Source organism: Amborella trichopoda, chromosome 9 (genome assembly GCF_054954075.1).
Source record: "Amborella trichopoda isolate Santa Cruz 75 chromosome 9, AtrichopodaSantaCruz75HAP2 v2.0, whole genome shotgun sequence".
Classification (NCBI taxonomy): domain Eukaryota; kingdom Viridiplantae; phylum Streptophyta; class Magnoliopsida; order Amborellales; family Amborellaceae; genus Amborella; species Amborella trichopoda.
The window spans coordinates 37,989,016-38,002,541 of NC_142344.1; the positions used below are offsets into that span (position 1 = coordinate 37,989,016).

Below are 13,526 nucleotides of genomic sequence, written 5' to 3' on the forward strand. Positions count from 1 at the left end.
GCTAAGTCCTTGGCCATAACAAGCATTTTGTTTACATGTTCCACTATATTATTACCCTCTTTCATCTTAAATGAGTTACATTGCTCTAAGAGCAATTGAAGGTGTGTTTCAGAGGTTCAGTCATATTTAGTTTTTATTGCCTCCAGCATGCTCTTTGATGTTTCATGATGCTTGAAAACCTTAATAAGGTCATCTTGCATAAAAGTTAATATAAAAGTTTTTTCTATGAGGTCATCTTCTCAAAAATTTTCCAACTTTTATTTTCTTCTTCAATTGGTTTATCACCGACCACTGGTGGATCTTCTCTTACTACATATATTATTCTATCTTCGATGATGAGATATTCCATCTTTCACTTCCACATGCCAAAATTATTTCCATTCAATTTTTCAACTTTGGAAAGTTCAACCATTACAATTCTACTGGCCATTTGCTAAGTTATGTGTGAGAAACCTAATACTTTCTAAGTTCTAAAGAAGCTAAATAAGCCACCAAAATATTTGTTATGTGGTCAATGTATGTATAGAGAGAGCTAAAAATATTTCATAAATAAAATCAGTTATTAAGTGATGCCTTAAAAATAAATTTGATGAAATAAGCAAGCTTCCAAACACTACAATTATCAAAGATAATATAAATTCCCCTTTTATTTTATTTATTTTGGGTGCATGAGCAATATTATGGGTGTGTCAGCTCTAATAATAAAAGAGCAAATACCAGGTATGTGATTCGACAAATCAACTCTATATCACACCAAGACAGTAAGTGCATTTGTATTCAAATATCATCAAAATAAGCCTTCCATAAATTTTTTTAATGGAAATATTAGCAATATATAAGGCAACAAGATAGCAAAATATGCATTTAGCCCCCTTTTTCATTATTTTTATTTATTTATTATTTTATTTATGTTTTTTTAAAAATAGAAATAGGTACAATATAAAAGAAATGAGCAAAATCAAATTCTTTAGGTCATTTGTTATCTCATTAGGGACTGTCGGATACAGCAATATACAATAATGGATCTGCACCAAAATCAATGCTTAGAAGTAGGAGATAACAAAAACAACACTTAGAAGGGTTTGTGGGTACGCAACAAAAGTTGGAGAGAGTACACGTGGGCTAAAGGTTTGTGATGGGCTGGCATAAATTTTTGTTCTTCTTCATGATATTGATCAAAGCGAGAGAGAGAGAGGGAGCGTTTGGTGGCATGCTCAAATATGTGCCTCCTCTAACGTTGAGTTATCCAAAACTCTCCTTAGCCCCTTCAAACACGCTTAAAACAAAACAATTGTCCACAGTTGTTATCATCAATACAATGTGGGATCCAATCCCAAACCCTATTTTTATAGATGTTGCGGAGAGTAAATCAAAGTGATCAACTAAAAACAATTAGTTAGTCAATCCTATATCACCCAGTATCATATATCCATATTACAATGTAAGGACAAAAGTTTCCCAGCCACAGTAACATGCACGGTGGTAGGAGTCTGCTGAGAAGAGGCATCGCCATCTGTGGTTAGAGGCTTCGCCATATGTGGTTTAGAGGCATCGTTGTCTGTGACTCGAGGAAGAGCGCTGCACATGAATAGGAGATGGGCAACGCCGTTTGGGGCATCGCCGACTGTGAACCAAGGGGCAACGCCATTTGGAGAAGAGACAGAATAAGTCAATGCAATGCGTGAACGAGGGGCAACACCGTTGGAGAAGAGAAAGAATAAATAAGTGTCGCTCGTGAAGAAGGGGCATCGCTGTCTGTAGCATCCCTGTCTATGAATGAGGAGCAGCAGCGGCTGTGAAGAGAGAGAGAGAGAGTAAGTCACCACCGTGCATGAAAGGTCAGTGTCGTTTGTGAAATGGAAGAGGCAACGCCATGAGTGTATGGAAAGAAGAAGTTTCACACATGGCAGTGTGATGGAGCAAAAATTAGTGCATAACCGTGCGTGTCACTGACATGCATGGATAGTTGGTGCCACCTGCTGAGTGAATGCAGCCTTGAGTGCCACTTGTCCAGACTTTAAGCCACTTGGACAGCCAGCCCAACCTAATGAGTACTTAAGCCTCTTCTCTCAGTCCCACGCCAATCATTCTTCCCTCATTTCTCTCTCTCTAAGGCAAACTACTTGAAGAGCCAACTACTGTTGGAGTGGAACACTTAGAGCTATCACTTTGTTTGGCATTGGTCTTTGAACAAACAAATGGAGTCCAAATCCTTTCACATAGCCCTTATTAGAAAGTTATGTCTCTTGGATAAAACCTTGATTTTGAAATTGTCTCAAAATACTTCACAGATTGAGAGTTATTGTGATACGAAGTAGAGTATATTGCTGTCTCATGTACACAGCATGGTGCGACTAGCAAACCCCCATTTTCTTGTACCTCTAAAAGGCAAAACGGGTTCAAAATGTCTTCAAACCACCCCTTTGTGAAAGATAGATGTGTCTAGTATAAAATTGGTTTTGGAACCATTTTCAAATTCGAAATGAACCAAAAGTTACGACCCTATTAGTGAGTGCACATCATTGCCTATATTTGCAGGAAATTTAGCTGTAACGCTCGGCTGTGATACTGCTATTGTTATTGTGATACTGCTACAGTGACTATGATACTGGTAATGTGATAATGTGATACTGGGTTACTGATCTGATACTGCCACTACGTAATGGGGCATCCATTGGTAGTGGCACTGTTGTACTGGGCAAAACATTGTGATACTGACAAGCTGTGATACTGATCACTACGCAATGGGCCACCCATTGGTAGTAAGTAATGTGGTATTGTTTTTACTATGAGATACTATGCCTTTGACAACCACGCAATGGGTCACCCATTGGTGGTTGGATACTGCTCTGGTGGCTACTGATTTGACTGTATCTCGACCTTAATGATAAGAATAGGGTCGGGAAGTGAAACTAGAAAGTAGGGTGGGTCGCTCCTCCCAATTGTTATGGGCACAATGCATTGGGACACCCAATGGTACTGTAACAACCTCTCATCAGAAGGGCATAAGAGGGTCGTGTCTTGCTAGGCGACTACTGATCGAAAACCCCAAAGCATGCTAGGGATGTGTGTGTGTGTGTAAGGGCATTATGAAGTGGGACACCCACTAGTCATTGTCCTCCCTCCTGAATGAGGGTAGAGGTTTCAAGCTATATGATTGGATTAGCCTGAGCAATGAAACGTCTATTTCAGGAGTAGACCTCTCTAGCATATGTAGCTGTGATCTGTTAAACTTATTGTGCTGCCTAAAGTGAAGTATTTATCACTTATACACTGTGTATTTTAACTGCTTTTGTTATCATACTGTTAGAATACTGAAAGGCATCATAGAGGGACTCTTCTTGATATTATGTGAATTAGTATGCAATGTTTACGGTTATCGTTGTCACAAAGTTGGGATGCAATGGTGTAAATCTACTTACTAGGCTGTTAGCTCATTTCATCTTATTTACATGACTGTAGAGTGAAAGTGTTAGCCTCTGAGCTGAAGGCGGGGTAGCTGTGTTGTGCTTGGGTGGTTGAAGCTTGAAGTTTGAAGAGGCGTCTTCCGAATTTTTCTATAGTATGTTTTTGGTGGCCTTACCACTGTGGTGTATTTTTGGGCCATTAGTGCCTTGAAGAAATTTTTAAAAGCTTTTGGATATCTAACATACTGGAAATGGCTTTTCTTTTGGAATAATATATGTCTTTATGTGTAGTTTTTAGTTTTACTTTCATGGTTTGCTCTTGATTCCGTGTTTTAATGCAATTGAGCCACTCCCACCTAAGTGGCATTCGCCACCTCATATCGCTATCCCACACTCTGCCGCTGTCGGCTTGTACGCTATAGGGTCAGGGGGCAGGGTTGTGACAGTATATGGTATCAGAGCAGCCAGGATAGGATTCTTGGCCTAGGATGTTTTAAGAGTGTCTTTAGGATAGTTCTTTGATAGGCTAGTAACTAGGTGTTTGTGTTTTTGGTTGAAGATGCCGAGGACTCGTACCAACAATGTGAGTTCAAATAATGAGAGAACCGAGGTCTTCGGTGAATTCTTTAGAACCTTGGAGGTTATGACACAAATAATGAGAGAATCTATGCCGGCCCCATCTATCCTTGTCCCTGACCAGAGTGATAGTAATTTGATAGAAAGATTCAGGAGGCTGGCACCTCCAAACTTTGTGGGGCATGGGGGAGTAGAGAATGCTGAGAGATGGATAAGGCAGGTAGAAAAGATCTTTGAAGTTCTAAATTGTACAGACGAGCAGAAGGTTAGGTTGGGTACGTTTATGCTTGAAGGAGAAGTTGAGCATTGGTGGAGCTCAATAAAATAGTCGCGGGAAAGGTCAAGGATTGTAACTACTTGGGAGAATTTTCTGAGAGTATTTTGTGAGAAGTATTTTCCTGATTCTTTAAGGGAAAGGAAAGAGGTATAATTTATAGAGATGCATAAGGGAAAGATGTCTGTAGAGCAATATGCAGCAAAATTTGCTGAACTCTCCATATATGTGCCACATATTATTAACTCTGAGGAGCGAAAGGCTAGTAAGTTTAAGAGGGGTCTTCAGTCCGATATAAGGGGGAGGATCATTTAAGAAAATCTCAAGACCTTGTCCCCATTGGTGGATCTTGCGCTGAAGATAGAAAGAGATTGCGAAGACTTTCGAGCAAGGAGAGAAGGGAGATTGGGTGTCACACTGCTCGGAAGTTTTAAGAAGAAAGTGCGACCCCCTCTAAAGAAAGAGTTGAAGGGGAGAAATAATTAGGGCGGTGTCAAGATCCCATGGGCATTTCTGAGTGATGTAAGGAGCGACCAATGCCTAGTCTGCTCTCACTATGGTTTGAGTAATCATACGGCAGTTGAGTGCTTCAAAAAGATCAGGGCCTACTTTCGATGCCGCAAACCAGGCCATCTAGTGAAGGACTGTCCAGTCAAAGGACCAGAAGACCGACTGAGGGCTCAAGGTCGAGTGTTCGCCCTGACAAAGCAAGAAGCCAAGGCATTAACCTCTGTTATCCGAGGTGCGCTTTCTGTATGTGGAATTAAAGCAAGAGTTTTAATTGATTCTCGATCTTCCCATTCATTTGTTGCACCGCACTTTGCATGTCACCTGAATGTTAAGCCTGCACAACTTCTTTGGACTCTGATAGTATGTACATTTATGGGAGAGTCAATAGAAATTGATACAATGTATAAACAGTGTGGGGTTGTGATTTAAGGACATATATTACCTATAGACTTGATACTCTTAGATGTCCAAGACTTTGATATTATCTTGGTTATGAACTGGTTGTCCACCCACTATGCCACAATGAACTGCTTTGATAAGGCTGTAACCTTTAAGCGCCCAGGCCAATCTGAACTGAATTTTAAGGGCATCAAGGATGTTTCTCCTTTACACATCATCTCAGCCCTTCCAGCTTCTCGCCTGTTGGCCAAAAGATATGTAGGATACTTGGCTTATATAGTAGAAAACCAGGATGTTCAGTTTAAATGGGAAAAGATACCAGTAGTGAGAGAATATCCAAAGGTCTTCCTTGAAGAGTTAACTTGTCTGCCTCTAGTTAGGGAGATTGAATTTGAAATAGAAGTAGCCCCTGGTACTGCTCCTATTTCTATAGCCCATTATAGGATGGACCTAGCTTAGTTAAAGGAATTGAAGGAGAAATTATAGGAATTATTGGATAAGAGGTTCATTCGACCTAGTGTGTCACCATGGGGTGGACCGGTTTTGTTTGTTTAAAAGAAAGATGAGACTTTAAGACTATGCATTGATTATAGATAGCTGAATCAGGTTATAGTGAAGAATAAGTACCCATTGCCCATAATAGATGACTTATTTGACCAACTACAAGGAGTCCAAATATTTTCTAAGATTGACCTCCGGTCAAGGTATCATCAATTGCGGGTTAAGGAAGAGGATATTCTCAAGATCTCATTCAGGACTCGTCATGGTCACTACGAGTTCTTAGTAATGTCTTTTAGGTTGACAAATGCCCCAACCGTCTTTATGGATCTGATAAATAGAGTTTTTAGACCCTATCCGGATAACTTGATCTTTATAGATGATATTTTGGTGTATTTCAGGAATCAAGAAGAACGTGAATGACATTTAAGAATGGTCCTCCAGACTCTAAGGTTAGAGAAGTTATATGCCAAGGTGAGTAAGAGTGAATTTTGGCTATCAAGCATGGCTTTCCTTGGGCATATTGTTTCAAAAAATGAGGTTGCAGTTGATCCTTGTAAGATTGAGGCTGTGCTTAAGTGAGAAAGACCAACGAATGTATCTGAAGTCCGTAGTTTCCTGGGACTGGCAGGGTATTATAGAAGTTTTGTTGAAGGGTTCTCAAAGATAGCATTTCCCCTAACCCGCCTAACCCAAAAATAAATAAAGTTTGTATGGTATGATAACTGCGAGACACGTTGTCAGGAACTAAAGAAAAGACTGACTACAGACTCGATATTGACTTTGCATGCGGGGAATGGAGATTTTATAGTCCACACTGATGCCTCGCACAAAGGACTTGGGTGTGTATTAATGCAATGGGGAAAGGTTATAATCGACACATCCAGGCAATTAAAGCCGTATGAACGAAACCATCCCACTCACGATTTGGAATTGGCGGCTGTGGTTTTCTCCTTAAAGATTTGGAGGCATTATCTGTATAGAGCCCAGTTTAAAGTGTTCACTGACCATTAGAGCCTTAAGAACTTATTTTCTCAGAAAGAATTGAACATGAGGCAAAGAAGATGGATGGACTTACTCAATGATTATGATTGTATCATCAACTATCACTCGGGTAAGACAAATGTTGTGGCAGACGCCTTAAGTAAGGAGCCCGTGGTGTCGATGGCTCACATGATGGTCCAAGAGATGAAAGTACTAGACGATGCAGTAGAATGGAACCCAGCTCTACCCCTTGATGATGGGAACTGAATGATTTCATGTATAAGAGTTGAGCCCATTGCTTTCAGCAAATCCAAGTAGCACGAAAGGAAGATCCTCATCTCACGAAAATTCTCGAGGACATAAAGTCGGAAGGAAAGAAGGATTTCACTTTGAGCGACGATGAAATTTTGAGATTTAAAGGTTGGGTTTGTGTCCTTAACAGTGAGAAGGTAAAAAAGGCTATCTTGGAAGAAGCATACCACTCCCATTATACAGTACATCCAGGGAGTACGAAAATATATCAGGATCTAAAATGGGTCTTTTGGTGGAATAATATAAAGAGAGATGTAGCACAATTTGTTTCTAAGTGTTTAAAGTGTTAGCAAGTGAAGGCTGAACATCAGAAACCTGCCGGGCAGTTACAACCTTATCTGTGCTAGAGTGGAAGTGGGAGCACATAACTATAGATTTTGTGTCGGGCCTGCTTAGATCAAGTATGGGGCATGATAATATTTGGGTTATTGTGGACCAACTCACCAAAGCCGCTAATTTCTTGTCGGTCTGTACTACCTATACCTTGGATAAGTTAGCTCAACTATATATCAAGGAGATAATAAGACGGCATGGGGTGCTTGTTATTATTGTATCCGACAGGGACACTAGATTTACTTCAAGGTTTTGGAATAGTTTGACCAAACTCACTTTCAGTACAACTTTCCACCCTCAGACTGATGGACAGTCAGAAAGGACCATTCAGACCTGGGAAGATATGCTGAGGGCTCGTGTCACATATTTTAAATGAAACTAGGATAATCATCTGCCTTTGATAGAGTTTTCTTATAACAACAGTTTCCAGGCCAGTATCCAAATGGCACCTTTTGAGGCATTATATGGGAGGAAGTGCGGATCGTCTATATGTTGGGACGACGTCGGTGAAAGGAGACTATTAGGGCCAAAGATTGTTCAAATAAACTCAGAAAAGATCGCTCTAATCCAAGAAATATATAAAACAGCTCAAAGTCGACAGAAGAGTTATATCGATAATCAAAGAAGAGATCTAGAATTTGAAATAAGTGATCGGGTTTTTCGGAAGGTATCACAAACTAAGGGCATAATGAGATTTGACAAAAAGGGGAAAACTGAGTCCACGATTTATTGAACCCTTAGAAATTTTAAAAAGAATTGGAGTGGTAGCTTATCGATGGGCTCTACCGCCCGAGTTGGCCAACATTCATGATGTATTTCATGTGTCATTATTGAGAAAGTATCAGCCCGATCCGTCCCACGTCTTGAAGCATGAGCCGATCCTGATTAGGGAAGATTTAACTTATGTTGAACAACCAATTGAGATACTAGACAGAAGAATTCAAGTATTACACAACAAAGAGATTCCCCTAGTCCAAGTTTTATGGCAGTATCATTCGAGGGAAGAATCAACGTAGGAACGAGAAGATGAGATCAGAGATAAATACCCCTATTTATTCAATTAATTAAGTTAATGATTTTGAGGACAAAATCTTTCTAAGGGTGGATGATTTAAGGACCAAATTTTCCCAGTCACAATAAGATGCACGGCGGTAGGAGTCTGCTGAGAAGAGGCATCACCATCTGTGGTTCAAGAGCCATCACCGTCTGTGGTTCAAGAAGCATCGCCGTCTGTGACTCAAGAAGGAGCGCCGTGCGTGAACAAGAGATGGAAAACGCCCTTTGGGGCATCGCCAGCTGTGACTCAAGGGGTAATGCCATTTGGCGAAGAGAGAGAATAAGTCAGCAGCGCGCTTGAACGAGGGCGAATGTCGTTTGGAGAAGAGAGAGAATAAGTCAGTGCATGTCGTTTGGAGAAGAGAGAGAATAAGTCAGTGCTGCACGTAAACAAGGGGCATCACCATCTGTGGCATCGCCTATGTGAATGAGGAGCAATGCCGGCTGTGAAGAGAGAGAGAGAGTAAGTCAGCACCATGTGTGCAAGGTCAGCGCCGTCTGTGAAATAGGAGAGGCAACGTCGTGAGTGTATGGAAAGAAGAAGTTTTACACATGGCAGTGTGATGGAGCAAAACTTAGTACATCGCCGTATGTGTCACTGACATGCATGGATAGTTGGTGCCACCTGTTGAGTGCATGCAGCCTTGAGTGCCACTTACCAGACTTTAAGCCACGTGGACAGCCACCCCAAGCTCATGAGTACATAAGCCTCCCCTCTCACTCCCACTCCATTCATTCTTCTCTCATTTCTCTCTCTCTAAGGAAAAAGACTTGAAGAGCCAGCCACTGTTAGAGTGGAAGAAAGCTGTGAAAGAAGGTTTGGTGATTTCTATGAGAATGCATGAATTTATATGATTATGAGATGAGTAATAAAAGTGTATGTGATGTGGTGATTTCTTTTGCCTTGTTCACTGAAATTGGGGCTTTTGCTCTATGATGAATGTGGATGCTGACAATGAATGTATGATTGGTAAATCCTGTAAGAAATGTATGTTTATGTGTGTACATCGTGCGAGAATAGTTGTTATCATGCTCATTACTATGAAATGAAGGTTATCGAACATGTTTTTGAGGCATATATAGTATTACTGTGAAATTCTAGGAACATGCATGTTTTGTAAGGGGCTTTTGAACAGTCAAACAAGGTTCAATTGACCCCAAATCACCGCCATTAGAACGATAGGCGAGACTAGTGGGATGTTAATGTTTGCCCACTGTCGAAATTATTTATAAAAACGAAGTTATATTTCAAAACATAGGAGTATGTCACTGTTGGTGGTTTTTCCCTGGATCTTTCACTGTCACTACTGTGGTCATTGGTTTTAACTAACTAAATGAAGTCCATTTCTTGTCAAACCAACACCATTTGAAAGATATTTGAGTTGTCTTAAACTTGCATGAGAAATTATTTTGAGATTCCTCTTAGATGGAAAATTATGCATCATTTTCTAAAGATATGTTATTGTGGCCTAGTTTTGATAAAACTCAGAGCTATCACCTTGTTTGGCACGGGTCTTTGAACAAACAAATGGAATCCAAATCCTTTCAAATTGCCATTATTAGAAATATATGTGTCTTGGATAAAACCTTGATTTTGAAATTGTCTCAAAATACTTCACGGATTGAGAGTTATCGTGAAACGAAGAAGGGTATGTCGTTGTCTCAAGTACACAGCAGGGTGCAGCTAGCAAACCCCCATTTCTTGTACCTCTAAGAGGACAAACGAGGTCCAAATATCTTCAAACCACCGCCTTGTGAAAGATAGATGTTATAGTATAAAATTGGTTTTGGAACCATTTTCAAAATCCAAATGAACCAAAAGTTATGACCCTATTAGTGAGTGCACATCATTGCCTATAATTGCAGGAAATTGAGATGTAACGCTCGGCTGTGATATTGCTACTGTAACTATGATACTGCTACAGTTACTGTAATACTAGTAATGTGATAATGCGATACTGAGTTACTGATCTGATACTGACCACTACACAATGGGGCACCCAATTGTAGTGGCACTATTGTACTGAGAAAAACAGTGGGATATTAACAAGCTGTGATACTGGCTACTACGCAATGGGCCACCCATTGGTAGTTGGTAATGTGATATTGTTTATACTGTGAGAGATTGTTCCTTTGACCGCCACGCAATGGGTCACCCATTGGTGGTTGGATACTGCTCTACCGACTATTGATTTGACTATACCTCGACCCTAATGGCAGGAATGGGGCCAGGAAGAGAAACTAGAAAATAGGGTGGGTTGCTCCCCCCAATTGTTATGGGCATTAGGCATTTGGACACCCAATGGTAGTGTAACACCCTCACGCCAGAAGGGCACACGGAGATGGTCGTATCTTGCAAGGCCACTACCTATTGAAAACCCCAAAGCACGTTGGGGATGTGTGTGTGTGTGTGTGTAAGGGCATTACGAAGTGGGACACCCCCTTGTCATTGTCCTCCCTTCGGAATGAGGGTAGAGGTTTCAAGCTACAAGATTGGCTTAGCTTGAGCAATAACTTCTATGTCAAGAGTAGGCTTCTCTAGCTTTTGTAGCTGTGATCTGTTAAACTTATTGTGCTACCTAAAGTGAAATGATTTTTGACTTATACATTGTGTATTCGAACTGCTTTTATTATCATATTGTAAGAATACTGAAAGGCATCATAGACGGATTCTTATTGATATTCTGTGAATTAGTATGCAATGTTTACGGTTATCACTGTCACAAAGTTTGGATGCAATGGCGTAAATCTGCTTATTGGGATATTAGCTCATTCTATTTTATTTTCATGATTGTAGAGTTAAAGTGTTAGCCTCTGAGCAGAAGGAGGGTAGCTGTGTTGTGCTCATGCGGTTAAAGCTTGAAGTTTGATGAGCCCTCTTCCGAAGTTTTCTATAGTATGGTTTTTATGGCTTTACCACTGAGATGTTCACTTTACACTTTGTATCTTTGGGCCATTAGTTCCTTGAAGAAAATTGTAAGAACTTTTGGATATCTAGCGTAATGGAAATGGCTATTCTTTTGGAATAATATATGTCTTTATGTGTAGTTTTTAGTTTTACTTTCATGGTTTTCTCTTGATTCTGTTTTTCAATTCAATTGAGCCACTGCCACGCGGGTGGTGTTCGCCACCTCACGTTGCGGTCTCGCACCTTGCCACCACCGGGTTGTACGGTATAGGGTCAGAGGGTGGGGTCACGACCTACAACTTATCAGACGAAGTAAACAACATAACTGTACCCGGAGTGAAATCATCCTCTCAATTCAAACACTAAACCAAACCCATAAAGAATGAGATATAGGTGATTTGAAATTGATTAATACAAAGGGAGTGCACGCATACTTATCCTTTAATTAATTAACATTGTGAACCAAGATAACATTGTGAACCAAGATGAGATAGCAGCAGGTGATATTTGAAGCACGATTTATATACAAAAAATAAATTAGGCATAGATCGTAACAAACAAATTGCTTATGCTCTTTCGATAAAAGAAAATTAAGAATAAAGAAATTAGGGAAGATGGAACCTGGATGCTCTGATACCAATGTTAGTAAATATTGTGGAGCGTGGATGAGATCAAATCCGAGATCAAAGAGAAGTGTCGTGACGCTGGTGATTGTAGAGCACGGATTTTTTATCTCTTCACCTTTAGGAGAGAGAGAAGAACTGTACGTCTTTTTCCTTGTACACATCCTCTCTCTGGCTTCCCATTTTATAGGGAGAAGAAGAGGTAACTGTTGTATTTCTCCAACGAGTCTTTAAGAATAATTATCCAACGTTCATATAGATGTTGGACCATATGACCGTTGGATATATTGGATTCCCATAATGTAGGCTAAGACACGTAAGGCCTCATAGCCATACGTGTTAACATATACACCAAATAAAGTTTTGAACTACTCCATAAGTAATAATGCTCCAAAGAAAAAGTAAATCAATGGTTCAAATATTCTCTCCAAAAAATATCATTTCTAGTTATTTATTTTTAAAGATTAATAATCTACATACTAAAGTTTATATATTCCTTAAAAATTAAGATTAAATTCTATTTCAAATTTTTTTTGTGGTTCCATTGGAAGGATTTTGCAGCTCCAAAATCAAATGTGTAAGCCTAAAGCACACAGAAAGAAACATTATTGAGGAATTTAGTTAGGGGAATTTAGTTGGGTGATATATGAGGTAATTAGGTATTTACATCTTCATGATAATCTCACCAGACTCAAAATAATCAATAAATGAGCCAAGTTCCCAGTGTATTTTCTTTTTATGCATATTTAGTTACCTTGCAACAGTAGCATGTAAAAAATGAGCCAAGTTGCCCAATATATTTTCTTGCTATTCATATTTAGTTACCTTGCAATATTAGTAGGTAGAAAGCAATTGAAATGAACTTCAACATTCTTAGTTTTTGGAAATGCCACATTACAAATATTGTCGTTTCCTTTTCAAGGTAATCATGCACAACACATGTAAGCAAACTCTGAGATAATGTAACAAGATAGGAAAGTATATACATTCTATAATTTTATATAAATTGGACATACAGTAATGAGATAATCGCAACATAGTCGGGCACAATTATCTTTCAAAAGTTCATTTCTCTTTGTAAAATTCTTTATGGTGTCAAAGCAGGCAAAAACCTCCTCCTCCCAATGCTTCAACGAACAACTTTCACTTATGGTATTCTTTCTCTTCCTTTCACCCTCTAGTTTTATTTTTTCTAAGCCATCATCTTGTCACATCCTTAATCAAGCCACCGCCCTCTCACTTTTTCTCGCCCTCCCCTTTCAAAAGGGGAGTAATGTTGAGGATCTTAGTATGCTTAAGCAATGGGATGTTAGAACTTAGGGTTGTCTTCTTACTTACAGAGTCATTCAAAATCATAGGGATTTAAAGGGGTGCTTATGATGGTGGAGAAGTGGTTTTCTCATACTAATTTGTCATTGATTCACTTTCTAGGATTTTGGGTGAGGGTGTCGGGTATACCAATCCAGACGTGGGATAAAGAGGTAATATTTATCATTGCTTAATAATGTGGTAGACTGGGGGAGATTGACTTGTTCACCTCAGTTGGACCCTCCATTGGCATCCTTAGGATGAAGATTCAAGCCTCCCTTGGAAGCAAGATATCAGATAAGATCCTTTTGAAGATTTCCAGGTGGACAACTCTCAGC

At 39.7% G+C, this 13,526-nt stretch overlaps 1 protein-coding gene across 1 annotated transcript in view; it reads left to right on the forward strand.

Moving 5' to 3' along the window:
• LOC18425695 (Golgi SNAP receptor complex member 1-2) overlaps positions 1-11,378 on the forward strand; it is a 35,784-nt gene extending 24,406 nt beyond the window's left edge. The window contains exon 7 of the mRNA XM_088848209.1: positions 11,147-11,378. The gene's annotated coding sequence lies outside the window, so the exon portion shown is untranslated. The remainder of the gene's footprint in view (positions 1-11,146) is intronic.
• The last annotated feature ends 2,148 nt before the right edge of the window (positions 11,379-13,526 follow it).